The sequence below is a fragment of the Rhynchophorus ferrugineus genome, unplaced genomic scaffold, assembly GCF_030347505.1.
Source record: "Rhynchophorus ferrugineus isolate W39M unplaced genomic scaffold, kcgeb_rfMv2 rfM2, whole genome shotgun sequence".
Taxonomy (NCBI): Eukaryota; Metazoa; Arthropoda; class Insecta; order Coleoptera; family Curculionidae; genus Rhynchophorus; species Rhynchophorus ferrugineus.
This window is the reverse complement of record NW_027472581.1, coordinates 33,028,644-33,043,828: the sequence shown is the minus strand read 5'-3', so window position 1 is coordinate 33,043,828 and position 15,185 is coordinate 33,028,644. Positions and strand designations below refer to the sequence as shown.

Below are 15,185 nucleotides of genomic sequence, written 5' to 3'. Positions count from 1 at the left end.
TTAGCCGATATTTTTCCATATTTTTTCAAAAAATTAAATATATTTTTATAAGCCTTTTACTTACTCCTACTAAACCTTTTAAAATGGTACTTAATTTTAAAAGTTTTTAGTTTAAGTTTTTATTTTGGTTTATTTTTAAGTTTATTTTTTAAGTTTAAGTTTATTTTTATTATTTCTTAAGAATATCGATATATATTTTGTAAAATATTTATATTTTTCGTAATTGTAAAAAAATATAGATTTTTTTCTCTGCTATCTCTAACGCTCAATTTACAAGATTTATTAGCTTCATGAGCTTAATTTAACTTTTGGCGATGAAGACCTACCAACCATACTAGTTAAAGCCATCCAAAATCGATAATTGTTCCATTAAAAGTTTACACGGTGAGTAAGTTGAGTGTGTGAATTTTTTTAAAAATATATTTTAAAGTCACCTTTTACCAACTATGGGTTTATCTGGACTGGGCCTAAAGTTTAACGTGGGCTCCTAACCACGGTCCTCAGCATTAAGCCTACCGACTGGCGAGTGACCAACTTTAGAAATCATTCCAGAAGACATCCGGTCGTACCCAGCCTGCTTACTGGCGTGACTGGGATAATTTTCCTTGTCGAATTTTACACTCTTGCCTAGAACATTTACAAATTTTAAACAATCACAAACATAAATTTACGACGATGCCCCAGCAGGATTCGAACCCGCGCCTATCGCAACAGTAGGAGGACCCTCCCATCGCCTTTGCCACTGCGCCACCAAGCCGGCAAATGTGTGGGAATTGAATTTTTATGAAATTGAAGCTTCTGTAATTTAGTTTGAGATTAATGTCTATATATATTAACATCACATATTACTATAACTTACAAATAAACTTAAGTGACTTTCTGAACATTTAAAACGCAAGTATTTAATTAATTCGTTATATAATCCAGACTTGACAACCAATATTTCCTTATTATTCCCTCATCACCGCTATTTAATGAACGAAATCAACGATTTTTGATATTCGAAAAGTTGTTGGGTATAAAATGCATATTTTGATGGCGTAAATATAAAATGCGTCGAAATGTACATCAAACAGCTACATACGAGTATGTATTCACAGGTAATATTTTTCAACATTTCAGATAACCGATTATATTTACTTAAGAAATTTCATAACACTTTTTATATAACATGTATTATTAAATACTGTTAGTATAATTTTAATTTAAAAATTAATTTATTATTACTTTTCTTTTTACTTAGATGCATTCATTTAGATAATTAATAAAAGTGCAGCATTAAATGAATTAAAGTTAAATTAGACTAAATTAAGGTGTGAATACTAGTAACATTTAGCAGGTGTGTCGATAATTATTTTCCTTTTTGTTTCATTAAAACATACACGTCATTTACGATGGGTAGTTAAAATAATGTATTTATTCATAGTATTGCACTTATTTTCACAATTTCTTAAGCAATTTATGGGTGCCTTTCAAAACGAAGGGCTTTTCCTTCTAACCAAATGGGGTGCTGCTCTGGAAGTGCGAATTAGTGCGAAAAAGTGATAATCCGATGGAGTTAAATTTGGAGAAGAGGGCGGGAGAGCAGGGAAGTGATTACAACACTTCTTTGATTGGTTTTGCTGTATAAGGCGGCACGTTGTCATGCTGAACAATTATCTTATCATTTCTTTGAGCATACTGTGAACGTATTTCGATTAACAGATAATTCAAATTGATTACACATTAATTACTACATTAATTGTAGTATTAACTATTTGTCCAGGTTTCAATAATTCATAATATGCACCGGACACTCTTACGACTAAAGTGATTTGGCCATGCAGTGTAAGGTCCAGCATCGCCATGTAATGTTTTTCCAAATAAATTAGTTTTTCATAACCATCCTGTTACAATTCGATGCAAAAATTTACTTCCTTTCATAATCTAGAAGCAGAGTTTCACTGAGGATCAATTTTCTAATTATGTTTTTCAACTCAGTATTTCCATTGTATCTTCTCCATTGCTTCTAATCGTTCACAAATTTCGATTCAGCTTACATAAAATTTTTCAGCCAATTGCACAAAAGCAATTTCGAGTATTGGATCTTCATAGAATAACCCCTGCTATTCCGCCTTTGCAAATATTTCCGCCTACCAGGACTTTCTTTACCTTGGACGTTGAAATCATCACATTTGAATCGGCGAATCCACGTTTCAAATGTAATTATGACTGGAGCATACTCACCGTAAGACTCTAGCGGCAAACGATAACTTTTAGTATCTTTCTTAAGAATCAAGAAAAGTAATGCAGGCACAAAACTCGACCTTTTCAAAGAACTATTAACCGATGATGCTGTTATTTTGGCGGAATGTAGCTTATGTAGTTTTGCACATAATATCAGTGGAATAAAATGATATTTTTTATCACTCTGAGTTGTTCAACAATCTGCCCAGAGGGCAATAAGTATTTGTTATGTTTATATTATATACACATGGCATGTAGAAAATCACTTCATTAAGTGATCTCCTGTATATAATACCATTCTGATTAATTAGTCTTATTCTAAAGCTTATTATATATGTCCAATAATCAGATCTGATGGTGTTAGACGTTTTTGTCTACGCACTTCACTGCCACTTCGCATATTTTGCTGATTAGCGAGTACATTGGGATACACAGTACAGTGACACTCTTTCGAATTATTTCACACAAACACGTTGAATTATACTCGTTATTGGTTCTAGAGGAATATCGCGTTGTATCACTTGATTTGAAACATAGTTCGGAGCATCGACAATGGCACGCAACATTTTATTTTGGAACCGTTATTAATGGATATATTAGACTTGTTAGCGGTTCCCCATAGTAGTATTCCATATAACCAAATTATATATATATATATATATATATATATATATATATATATATACCAAATTATCCTATTACATATTTATAACTAGTGCTGGTAATTAATTACCGGTATACTTGACATACACTTTGTACAAGCCCGAGTGGTTTCATTCTCTTTAATCCTTTCATTTCCTGCAAACTGTCCCGTATTGATTTTATTTTTCTGTAATTTTATAACTTCTTTCATGTTTTATTGTGAAGTTTTCCAATTAATAAAATCCAATCCCAAATTGATTCAGGTTTTCATAACAATAAAAACAAGCAAAAGGAATACGATAGTCTATAGATAAAGAGAACACTTCACAAATAAGTGAACAAGTTGGGAACATAAGTGATGAAGTAAATAATAAACATTTAAAAAACGTATACGGACAATAGCTAATATAAAATGAAGTTATGTACAAAATAAAATGGCATTTTAAATCTCTTCTGTCAATTAACAAAAAGCTATTCAAATAGTTTTGAATAATAATAAGCTTTCGTAAATTAGCTTATAGATTTATAGGTCGCAGATGTTATAGATTGATTTATTTTTAATCTAATGTGAGATCGATCGATCAATTGAAAAGTTTTAAAAATGTCAATACTTAAATATAGTAACACGTATATTAGATATTGTATTGGATTTCAGTTAACAAATGTTAAGAGAAAACAACTAAAGTATATTTACCCAATAATAAAAAATACCTTAACAGAATTTTATATAGTCTATCGCTTAATTTCGCCGGGATTCTGAATTTATTAGAGGACAGTGATCCATGTTATAACAACAGTCCATTCTGAATATTAAGATCGTTTCGAAACCCACATTGTTCAGGTAACCGACTCGAGGGTAGAACTCGTTAAGATTTATAGCAAGCCGTCCGAAATCTGCCTGGTATAGTTCAATAATCCATGGCAATTAAGAAAAATGGAATTAGGCGCCTCCTAAAAGAAACGATATTTTTACCGAGGTTGTTTAAAAGCCATCTGAAGTTAATATTGTGGATTTACGAGTACACTATAATATTGCAGAACACATTTAATATATAGAACATATAAATTGATATTGGTATTTTTAATATTTCTAACGATAAAGTCAGACAGAAAAACGTGAGTAATTACTAAATTTTAGTAAAAGGTGTTGACTTCTTTGGGTGCTATTTCTCTAAAATTACAACAAAAATCTGTTGCTCTAATCTTCTTATTTTCCATAAGAGTATATACAAAATTTCATTTCATACTTTGTTTATAAGCCTCTTAGAGTAGATGTGCCGTCGCATTTTTTAACAACGAAAAAATTCGAACATCAGGTTGTAACCAAGTTCGTTATAAAAATAGCTTTAAGGCTAATGATAATTCTTACATACTTCTCATTCACAAAAAAAGACTTCAAAGTATGAGAAGTGAAAATGACAGTTCAAGCCTTCAAGCTGGTTCACATAAGGACAGTTAAATTCATGCAGTGTTTTCTAAACAACAGACTACTTAGTTTTTCGGGATGTAAAAGGCATATTATGCTAACACAACTACTTAACTATAGCTTAATAACCTAAGATTATTCTATTTTGAAACAATTACATGGAATTATCAACCCCAAGAGTCAGACTACGGAGATAAAAATATATTTTCGATTAAGATAATGCTCTTGCTCATATAGTTAATATACATTGCAAAATTCAGCTAATTAATTAACAAATTGTTTCCAACTTGAAACGTATTCGCCAGTTTTAGTCCCGCCTAAGCACACATCAAAAATATATAATGTTTATATATTAATAAAAAGATGTTAATGAAAAGCAATTTTACAGTTACAGATAGAATGCGTCTTTTATTTCAGTTTCATTTCTACGGACTTATTGAAAACACTACTTTACTTTTTGATGATTGAAGCATATAAATATCGTAACTTTTACACCATAACTATTAAATTCTTTTAGATATAGATAATAATATCGGGTGTGTCTGAAAGATATTACCAATTTTGAAAAAAATTGAAAAATATGCTGATGTGCAAGCGCGTGTCCCATTGATGCGAAAATTTGATAATCGGTTGGGAAAAGTTTTGGAAAGTATGGCGGGTGTGGTAATATGTACCATCTAACTATGTAGTTTCAAGGCTCTCTTGACCAGTTTTGCTTTATGAGAACACAGGTTATCGTGCTGTAATTACTTTATCGTATCTTCGAACCCACTCTGGACGTTTCTCGAACAACGTACGGTTCAAAATTACTCTTTGTTGATGGCAGCGATCACTATTAACAGTTCGTAACACACCACGCCACTCTGGTCTCACCAAACACAGGGCAATGTCTTGCAACCAAAACGACTTAGCCTTGGCCATGGCTTCGTCGTGTGATAACCATGATTTATTTTGAATAATATCCACTTTTCACTACCAGTCACTATTCGATGCAGTCATTTAACTTCCGGTCATACCTTTGAAGCAGAATTTCAAGGCCTATTTTTAGATTCACCATTTTCGATTGTAAAAAACGTTATCGTGTCACATGCGATGAAAAAGACCCAAATGGAGAAAAAATCACATGATTGAAAACGCCATTGTCATCATCATTGCTACGCAAAAAAAAGATTTCTCTATAATGCATTGTGACTGGAGATGAAAAGTGGTTCTACTACAACAATCTCAAGCACCAAAATGGGTCAGTGCAAACATATCGATACCGAAGAGATAGTGATAGCCATAAAGCTTTACTGAGCAAGTAAGCTGTGATTTATTATAAGCTGACAAAAACTGAGCAAAGCTGCAAATATGACCAGGAACAAAATTTTAACACCCCAAAAATTAATATACCACACCTAATATAAACATTATATGATTTCAATATAAAAAAGAAAATGCCATTTGAATCATTTCGAAATAGGCCAGCGACATGAAACGGCATAATTTAACTTTCAATTCTGATATACACGAAAATCAATAAAACGCATAAGTAAAAAATGACATAAATTTACACCGACATCCGAAATTACGAAACGATTCCCCCCCATACAGTCCCGTGACGGAATTTATGAATATTAAACAGCGTTCGGGGCCGAGAGGATCTCATCGTTCAGGTGATCAACTGAAGGAGGGACTCGCCATTAAAATTCAACGGACATCTTTAGAAATCTGCAACGTTCGTTCAATAATCCTTTATAATTAAGAAAAACGAAAACTGACGTCACTTGACAAAGACACCGTCAGACAATGGGATAATGGCGTTTATAATTGGAAAGATCCAGTAACGTCAAGCAATCAATTATAATTTATATTATATCAGATGTTAACAATAATTTTTTTAAATTTTTTATTCAAGAATTTATTGACCATTTATTACAATTAATCTTAAAGCGTAGAGTAATAAAGGATTTATAAAGAATACTCTTATGTAGAAGTAAGACATCCATTAAGGGGATATATCTGGTGTCCAAAAAAATATACCTGCTAAAGTCGAATATCAATTTCAAAATTGTTATTTTGTTGTTATTTTCAAACTGTTATTTCATACTTATATTTATAACATACGAGTAAAGAAAGCTGATGTATACTTGTGTTTGGTGCTCTGAAGTTACAGTTCTGAAAATAATCTTACTTATGATACTTTATTATAATCTTCAGCGGCATAGTAATTTTACGTTTATTATTACTTTGTTGATTATTGAAAGTTAATGGAAATTAGATTTAATTAAATGCAATTTAAAAAATGTTAGTAAGTGCTAATTGGGCTAATATGTTATAAGGTTTCAAGATCACTAAGAGGAAATGTAAATATCTGAAAAATATATTCATACATTGAATTAACTTTAATTATTGGATGATAAACAATTTCCCAGCATTCAATATGAATAAGATATTAGAAATGAGTCAAAAATGAATACTTACTTTATACTATATGGCTGATACCAAAGTATAAAGCATAATGGACATACTTAGACGACACTAGTTGAAAAATATTTAAAAAATGAGGACTAGAAAACATTAGGTTTTACTTAGTCTGGTTACTGGCGATTTTCCTTGTAATTAATAATCTTGCCTACGGACTATTACTGAGGAACAATCCCTACAATAAGTCGCTTATCAAAAAATATATTTATTGGAAGAAAAACAAAACAACAAAAAATTTAATATATTTACTGGTATATCTTTAGAGAAGACCTAAAAAATGTGTTCGACACGTTAGTTGAGTATTCAAATAACTGTCTTTTGACTAAATTGAATAAAATAAATTATACCCCATTAGAATTGTTCAACGCTTCACACATCTTCTACAGTTCGTGAGAAATTATTGCAAATTAGTTCGAAAGCGATGTGGAAAGCACTATGTTGGTCCTTGCAACTGGCAAACTACCTTGAATGCTAAAACTTTAACAGAATGACCTAGATTTGTTGGTAATAAGCCCTATGAGGGCAAAACTATTAAGTTACTTGATATTTTCAATTTATTATAATTTGTAAGATTATGAATATAGATTTAGTAATTGTTTAGATTCTAATTATTTTCAGGTCCATAATTCAGTGATAGAAAGATAATATTTACCTCTACTCATTTAATACAACTGTTGTACTACGGGTTATTTACTTTTTTTAACCAACATATGTTTTCTATTCTTAAAATATGCCTGCTTTTTAAAGTAGACAAGGCAATTGTTCTAATGCTTCGTTTGTTTCAATTTTTGACACTCTTTACCTGTAAATAATGCTATGGATATATATTGCTCAGTATATATGGCAAATTCTGAAGGTTTTTCACTTGAGTAGTACTGTTTTGATAAAAACAGTACGGCGGGAGCTTCACAAATCTGACATTTATGAAAGGGTGACAATTGCGAAACCCTTTATAATGGAGGCCCACGTTAACCAGTGAAAGAAGTGGTGTAACGATCATAAAACTAGTGAACTACCTACTTCCTACAGTCAACTATGGGGAGGTTCTGCTATGATATGATCAGAAGTATGGTGGCATTCAGCTGTCCTCATTCGCATTGTTGGCAGGTTACCCCGAATGAATATTTCGAAATCCTCAGTGAGGAAGTTATTAATATGACTAACTTATATTGTAAGATGATAATGTGCCAATACACACCACCAAAAAGTTTCAGTCTTAGTTTGAGGACCTTATAGAAGACTATAAGTAGATTTCTATCTCCAACAGGATAGAGACGGATATTTTGATTGTTTGAAGACAAAAATGGGCAACACTCAGATATAGAAAGTTATATAACAAAAAATATTGATACCAAAAATGTCGGACAGAATCGTGTTTTAGTTTGTCTTCTGATCATTTACCAATAATAGTAACAGTTTCTTCAAAGATAAATCTCCTTCTCTGTGTAATAACAGAATTAACTGGCCGCTATTTAAAGAAAAATTGGACAGAACCATCTCTTTAAACTTACCATTACAAACCGAAATTGTTATAGAAACAGTAACAATGAACATACAGGAACCAGCATATTTCGCGACTCCTAAGAATGAAACATTTCAAAAAAAAAAAACATTCACACATCACGTACAATTCGGAAAAACATTCAGAAAAAAGAAAATTTCGAAAGGAATGGCAACAGCTAAGAACTGAAGAAAACAAAATAAAATTAATAAAGTAATAAAAGAGTGGAAAGAGGTGATTGAAAAGGAACAAAACCAAGGCATTCAGGAATACGTAGAAAATCTGACACCAACTGACACTACAGATTATTCATTGTGGACGGCAACGCGAAAACTCAAAGGGCCCCAGCACTATAACCCTTCTATTAACATAGATGAAAATAATTGGACTAGAAGCAATAAAGAAAAGGCCGACATCTTCTCAAATTATTTAAAATATGTCTTTAAACTCTTGCTATCTAAGCTATCTCAAGAAAACGAAAATAAAATTACTAGCTTCCTAAATTCGCCATTTCAAATGGATTTACCACATAACAAATTCATCATCTAAGAAGCTCAACAAATAATAATCCGAGAGATTAAATATAAAAAAGCACCTGGACATGCACTTATAACCGGAAAAATATTACAAGAACTAGCAGAGAAAGGGGTAAAACTACTAACATTCATATTCAATGGTATATTACGAACTATTATTATTTTCCTAGCATCTGGAAAGTAGCTCAAATAATAATCATTCTCAAACTAGGGAAAACACCAGAAGATGTCATCTCCTACCGGCCTATATGATCATTACCGATAATCTCAAACGTTTTGGAGAAACTACACAAAGAGGTTCAATTGTACAACAGAAAAATGAAAAATTATTCCAGAACACCAATTTGGGTTTCGCAATAAGCACGGAAAAATTGAACAACTGTATAGACTTGTTAACAAAATAAATATATACTTAAACGCCAAAAGATATTGCTCAACTGCATTGCTAGACATATCTCAGGCCTTTGATAAAGTACAGCATATGGGAGGTTAAATTAAAGAAACTTCAACCTCTAGCTATTAAAACCTCATAGATCGTCATTTTACAGTAAAACAAGGCGATGAACATATCGAATTACAAGCAATATATTCACGAGTTCCGCAAGGTAGTGTACTGGGTCCAATACCATATTTTCTGTACATAGCTGATCTACCTACAACAAAAATTACCACTATGGCAACCTACGCGGACGACATGGCAGTTTTAGTCTCTCATGAAAATCTAGCCATAATATCATTGAACCTACAAACAAAACAGAAGGCGTATAAAAGCCAACGAGATAGTCGTATAACTTCTACGCTGCGTAGAAGAACATGTCCACCAGTCTATATAGGATGATAAATATCTTAGTATGCACCTAGATCGACGCTTAATTTGGTAGAAGCACATACTTGCCAAACGGAAACAACTTGGACTTGAACTCCACCAAATGTATTGGCTTATCGGCAGCAAATCCAAGTTATTAAATTATTTTATAAATCTATACTCAAGCCTATTAATAAGCTTTAAAATAAAATTGATTAATTAAACTAGTATTTTGTACAGATTACTTAACGAAGTTACTTTCTACATGCCATGTATATATAATATAAACATAACAAATACTTGTTAGCCTGTGGGCAGATTGTGGAACTACTAAGAGTAATCAAAAAAAAGATATTACGAACCTATATGGAGGCTGAATACATTTATGTGATTTCATATTATTTTCTCCATTCCCTGTGTATAACTGTTCTATACTTTTCTTGTAGAAGGATTTGTTTCTGATTAGGAGTTCGCTTTTTAGGGTTTCTATCGAGTGCCGACCACTCATTTCAGCATATATTTGGTTCAGGTACATAGCAAAGCACCCATTTTTTATCCACTGTTACATATCGAGGAAAGATTTTCAAAATTTACTATGCAGACATATCATATAGAGACATTTATTTCTCAGGATATCTGCCAATTTTAGGCAATCATATCGTTCAATGTTATCGGTATATATCAAGCAACTCTCGATTTTATCAATATTTATCTCGTCAAAAAACAATGTCTAGTTAATACATAGCATTATGCTTTAGAACATGTAAGTTAAAAATGCTTACACTAAAACTTTTGTTCAAACTTGCAAGCTAGATGGATAGAATGAAACACCCGTCGCTTAAAGACTAGTACTATATAAAAATTATACGCTCTGTCAATAGTGGTGGCATATTCAATGATATTTTCAGAGTAAAACTTTTCCCCAGAGAGACTTGCTTGATTTCCTCAAATAAATGCTATTTCTTTATGAAGCCTAATTGTTTGTTCTTTATACAATCAAAATAAGATATTTCAATATTATTACTAAATCGTAATTATTAAGGTTAATGACTTGTTCAAAACATTATAATATTTAAAAATAAACCAGACTTAATTTTTAACTGACTTCAAAAAGGAGAAAATTCTATGTTTGCCTGTATATTTTTTTAAATGTATTTTCACCGATTTCTCCATCAATTGTGGACACATTATCAAAATTCTTTTTTTATTCGAAAGAGTACACTTCCAAGGTGGTCTAATTGGAACCAAGTCAGGATCCAATTGCGGAATCCGGAGAAATCGAGGGAACTAATGTTATTGCTGAACTGATCTAATGGATGATCGGAAGTCGTTCTGAGTAAAAGATATAAAGGTTGCTATTTAAGCACTAATCATACATATGAGAATTGGTAGAAAAATTGTAGGCAGCAGCTTCTATGGTGCAATGGTTTAAGCGTTAAGCCCACACGCTGAGGTCGCGATTTCGATTGCCGACGGGGGTGACAACTATTTGTTGTTCTCGTTTGGTTAGGAAATTTGTCAACTCACTCAGACTGGATAGCGGACCCCGGGGCCTGAAGCGTTCCTTATTTTCAATCTTTGTTTTTTTATTCCTGTTTTTCCTCATACAGACTGCACCTTTACTTGGCCTACGCATTGTAATACTCAATAAAATAACTGCGTAATTGAGTAAATATTTAATACTAATAGAAAATAAAATATTTTTAACAAAAAAATTAAACCGACTTCAAAAAATAAATAATAAATATATAGTGTATTCAAAGTTTTTTTAGTAATGCTCTGAGTTTTAATTCAGTTTGGTTTTGACATACAAAAAATTTTAATCTAAATAAAATAATTGAACAAAAATATTACCAAATATAATTTATTTTAACATTATACTATCTCTAAAAACTACACTTAATTATACAGCCACAATAATTTATAGGTAAGAGTTAAAAACCTCTTATCACTATTGTTTTCAAGAATTTTACATACGTCTGACAGCTGGTCGCCGTCCGGTTGTCAGACGTACGCTAAATTATTCAAAATATAAGTTATAATTATTACAGGTTATAAACCGGCAAACATTATATTAGCTCTTTATTTTGATAAATTTTAAGTCGTTCCGTAATATATCGTATTATTTCGTTTGAAAATGCCAAAAACAATAGATATTCAGGGTCACAAATTGATTGCGGCTTTTAATAGGTTATTTCGAAAAGGAAAGAGATAACGGAGACTCCCTTTTGCCGGTAAATTCCGTTCGAGAGGTTAAATAATATTCCTAAAGTCCGTCCAATTTTATTGAAAATATTTTTTAGCAAGTTGATGCCGTGCTAAATATTACTGTGGATACTGTGAGTAATATCTCTTACAAAATGAAGAATAATACGTTAGATTCACCCAAGAAAACCCGTCTACATACAAAGGGGGTGACGAATCTTGACATTGGCTCTATTGGAACAGTAAGTACACAAACTATTTCATCGATATAAACATAATTTAATAAAATTATTTTAGAAAAAATTTTCTCTCTGGAAAGTATGCATAAAAGAATTAGGGACATGTAGCTTTTTGAGGGATGCAAGACATCTTTTCATACACTCTTACAGAGTATAGGGTTTAAATGGTGTAAATATAACCCTTGGAGAGGTTTAATGGAACTTCCAGATATTACCTTAAAAATAATTCAATTAATGGCATAAAATAATGTAAGAAACTTGAATATTTCAAAATGGTTCATTGTGGTACTCTTGGCAAGACAGTAACAAAAAAGTGTAAAGACAATAAAAATTGATGAAAAAAGGTGAAAGTTACAATAGCATTCAATTAGGTTTTGTTGGTCATTATATTTATTAATAGTTATTTGCAGATGTATTGCTGGTTGAGAAGGATATTCCATCAAAAACTGTTTGGATACATAAAAAGGAAGTAATTGATAAATGGTGGAATCGTAAACATGTTTTAGACAGATTAGAAATTAACAGTTTAGTGATTGAATCGGACAGTGAGTCGTAAAGTGAAAGTGACTGAAAGAAACTTTCAGGATATGTGATATGTTGTGCAGTGCTGGAAATTCATGAGACAGAGTGACGAGAGTGGAAACAACAGGTATGCACATAATTAATTCAATGGAACTATATAAAATGATACTATAGGACGTGAAAGATTTGTGTGCACAGATATGATTGTAATTGTTCAAAATTAAACATAAGCATTAGGTTAGAACTTATTAGGAGAGAATAAATACCAACTGTTTTGTAGATATGGTAAATGCATTAGACAGAATTCAGTGATTAATTTTTATCAAGAATGATGTACACAGGTAGTGGCAGAAGAAATAAAAATACAGTGGCACCAATATGACTTGCCAAGTAAACACACTATCGAAGGAAACAAGAACTAAACGTAAAAAGTAAATATGCTCTCGAATGAAAGTAAAATACTTTTCTCAGAAATACAATTGTTGATTAGGTGGATTAGGCCTCCAGGGGGATAACACTACATAAAAAAACGTGCCTAGTAACTCTACCTCATGGAGAGTGAGGAAAAGAGTGTAATGTAAACAAAACAAATCTAACCTACAAACTATTATATCCGTGCTCTTAATTGCAGTTTTAAGTCCTTCAATAATATATGTATTAGATGTACTATAATCTTAAAATAAATTATATTTGATAACATTTTTGTTCAATTATTTTATTTAGATTAGAATTTTCTTGTATGTCAAAGCCAAACTGAACTAAAACTCAGAGTTGATGCGGCAACATTGTAATGTTTCGACGTCACAAATATGCACGACGCATTACTAAAAAACTTTGAATAGACTATATAAAAATAAACGGATTCAATTCAACCAATTTATCTGATTACAATATAATTTTAACTATTATCAACTGATCAGTTTGAAGTTGGTACCAAGCCCAGACAATACAAAAATAATAAAATAATTTTATGACATATACATAAAATTAAATTACGAACAAAACAAAACTAATTTGCTGCTAGTACCGACTTCAAAGTGATCAGTTGGTAGCAGTTAAAATAATATTGTAAATAGATAAATAGGTTTAGGTAGGTATTAAGCTAAATTGTGTGTATACAGTAGAATATAAAATTCTTGTAGTGTATAGGTTAAACAAGGGTTTTGGTTAATTTTATTTAGTTATTACAACGAATACTATGTAAATATTTTATTTTAAATTGTTTTTTTTTGTGTTAAAAATCTAAGTTTGATTATAATTATTGCATATCGATAACACGTTAGTTATTGTTATTAGTACATTTCATTTCAATCTTAACATCGGCAGGTTATACGCTAGACGAAAAGTCGAAAATTATTTCGACTGAATTAGTTAAAAACCAGAAAGGAAATGAATTATTTAATAATAAAATTAACATTTTTGTGTCGGATATTTTTACGCGTACATTGATACGAAAGGATCCCCGAAAACCCAGAGAAACTTATGAATATTAATTAGTGTTGTAATATCGAAAATGACAAAAATCTCATGACCATAGGATATAAATATATAGAAAAAATATTTTCGGTTTTGTTCTCGACTCTTGAATTTGAAAGCGAAACAATATGCTCCAACCTGAAGCGTTGTTTGACGTTTATTTATATAATAATCACATGTGATGTTACATTCTATATTCTATTTATATTTTGTGTGGTACATAACTTAATTACTACTTAAATACATTATTATATATTATTATTTGAAAAATTGTTAATAATCAAAATATCAATAATTATTCTGATCTAAAAACGTCCATTTCGTTCCATTTTTTTCAAAATTGTATAGTATTGATTAAACTTTTTTTTTTAGATTTTTTGGTTAATGATCTAAAATTAATTCGCTCAATGATTGCAATTAGATTCACCATAGAACGACCATTCATTTGTAGATTTTTTCTAAATGATCTCTATAGAGTCAAATAGAGTAAAATAAATAATTTCTGCTATATCGAGGCCTCCTTGAGAACGACAATAAAGTATGGATAAAAGATACAACAGATTTTATAACCATATATGGTTTATTAAACTTTGTAGTTTCATGGTTAGTAATCTAAAATTATTTAACACATTTTAATACTGACACTGATTATAATGAGCGTAGAACAAACGACAGTTCCATAAGATTTATTTCATAATTGTTAGAGAAGTTTAGGTAGTCACAGTGGTCAAAGTGACAGGATATAATTGCAAATTTATATTTGTTATTGTTTCCAAAACATGATTGTTCATAAACTGGGATGCGTTCTGGGATGGTCATACGCTAGCTGGTAAGTTTAATTGCCAAGGACCATGCTTCATGTTCAGCAATACATACAGATTAGATAATACTAGTTGGCAAAAAAAGCTTTAAAATATAACAAAACATTGTTAAAATAATTAGATTTATGTTAAAAAATTAAATCTTCTTTGTGGACTTAACAGATGATTTTTGGAAACCTCCTGCCGGTTTCCAATGTTATCTCTATTCGAAAATTTCTTTTGCCTACTAGAAATTGCTTTAGTCTATTCACTCTCTTAAAAAATGTTCCTGTCTTCAACCTAGTAAATGTATTTATATTAAGAAGATTCGTCATTATACC

At 31.1% G+C, this 15,185-nt stretch overlaps 1 protein-coding gene and 1 long non-coding RNA gene across 2 annotated transcripts in view; one reads left to right on the top strand and one right to left on the bottom strand.

The window, feature by feature from the left end:
• Positions 1-15,185, bottom strand: part of LOC143190637 (disks large 1 tumor suppressor protein) — a 308,341-nt gene that overhangs the window by 13,697 nt on the left and 279,459 nt on the right. The gene's annotated exons all lie outside the window — the stretch shown is intronic.
• On the top strand, positions 12,536-13,361 carry LOC143191235 (uncharacterized). Its single transcript, XR_013004452.1, has 3 exons — positions 12,536-12,695; positions 12,849-12,999; positions 13,040-13,361. It is a non-coding gene; the product is annotated as an uncharacterized LOC143191235 (long non-coding RNA).